Consider the following 1,491-nt stretch of genomic DNA (forward strand, 5'->3'; position numbering starts at 1 on the left):
CAATACCTTCTTTTAGCTGGAAACCTCCACTAAAAGTATTGCAGTAAGTTGATTCCAAGCATAGCTTGGTAAAAAAATAACTTGCTTCTTCCAAATTAAAGCTGCAGATCTGAGCATGCGCGACCACACCCAAATTTTGGAGCACATGGCAAGCTTCTTTAATTAACAAAATGGCGGCATGTAGCTAAGATGGCTCGATCCAGCAGTCACAGTATCACTTTTTCCTTACTTGAAGAATGATCTGATGGGACATGGACCTGCGCATAGACTGTTGGAGTAGATTGGTGTAAGAATTATTCTTGTAGCACCAACTGATACTGAGATACACACCGACAACTGGATTGACAGGACTTGATGAAGATGATGATGAAAAAAGGTGGCTGAACAAAATGGCCCGTTCGCCGATTTTTGACTTTTCGCTTAGACAAGGTCTAGAGCCACGCTAGTTGTACCATTGGAGTCCTCTGGTCAAGATAAGGTCCTCTATAAAGTCTGGTAAGCATAGGAGCTCGTTTTCCCGGTATAGCAAGGCTGCAAAAGTCACGGCAGCCATTTTGTTTGAGGGTGAATCCTACTTAGTAACGCTACCGCGTTACTAATAGTACAGCGTATTTCAGCCCACTTGGATCACGGAACAACCTTTCCGTATGCAAGACACTCCCTCTTCCCAATTAAAAGTACAGGTAGGTGTGGATACGGAACGGAAAAAGTGATCCAAGCATAGATACTACATACACACATGGATATGAAACAGGAAGTCGGTATCCAATTAACTCTTTGAAGTTCACCTGTAAACGTCATAACCAGCATAGCTCTATCCTTGGCGCTTTTCTCTCTGTCTATGTTTTCAAGAATTTTCTTGACTCACTTATTTTTGTGAAAGAAGGTATATAGGTCTTTTGTTTTGTTCAGTAGACCTAATAAATATATTCTCATTTCATTTTGTCAACAGGCCTCATGTTTACATGACAAAATTAGAAGACCTCCATTTTTATTTGTAACCACCTTTTCTAGACTCGGCGAACGGAGTTAGCTAGTAAGTCTTGGAATCATAATAGTGTATTGTTTGTTACATGGACTGAAACTATTCTCGTGTCAATGTAATGAGAAATGACTGAGATAATAGCCAAAAACTAGTTTTTTTAATATTAATTTTGTAACCACCTTTTTGAGACTTCTGCACCAGGTATGAACAAGTTACTACTTTGAGTGTATTCATTAAGGTCTCTTATATAGACTGTTTATGGTTTCATTTTTCTAGATGCTATGTTTCAAAAGTAATAATATTTTTTGCAAGTGTTTCAAAGGGTGTGGTTTGATTTTTAGTGAGAACTGAGTAGTGAAAGAATAGGTTATTTACCAAGGAACACAAGCAGGATGTCAGTGGCATTGATGAGACATTGTTACATGATTGTAAAGCTTCATATTTATGCTACCACAGAGGAGTACTATCAAGATAGAGATGATGTACATTACAGTATGTACTGTATG

At 38.4% G+C, this 1,491-nt stretch overlaps 1 long non-coding RNA gene across 1 annotated transcript; it reads left to right on the forward strand.

Annotated features, from left to right (window-relative positions):
- Positions 1-607: 607 nt before the first annotated feature.
- On the forward strand, positions 608-1,485 carry LOC109587754 (uncharacterized). Its single transcript, XR_002187772.1, has 3 exons — positions 608-886; positions 953-1,277; positions 1,327-1,485. It is a non-coding gene; the product is annotated as an uncharacterized LOC109587754 (long non-coding RNA).
- Positions 1,486-1,491: the final 6 nt, after the last annotated feature.

This window comes from Amphimedon queenslandica, unplaced genomic scaffold (genome assembly GCF_000090795.2).
Source record: "Amphimedon queenslandica unplaced genomic scaffold, v1.1 AMPQUscaffold_12458, whole genome shotgun sequence".
NCBI lineage: Eukaryota > Metazoa > Porifera > Demospongiae > Haplosclerida > Niphatidae > Amphimedon > Amphimedon queenslandica.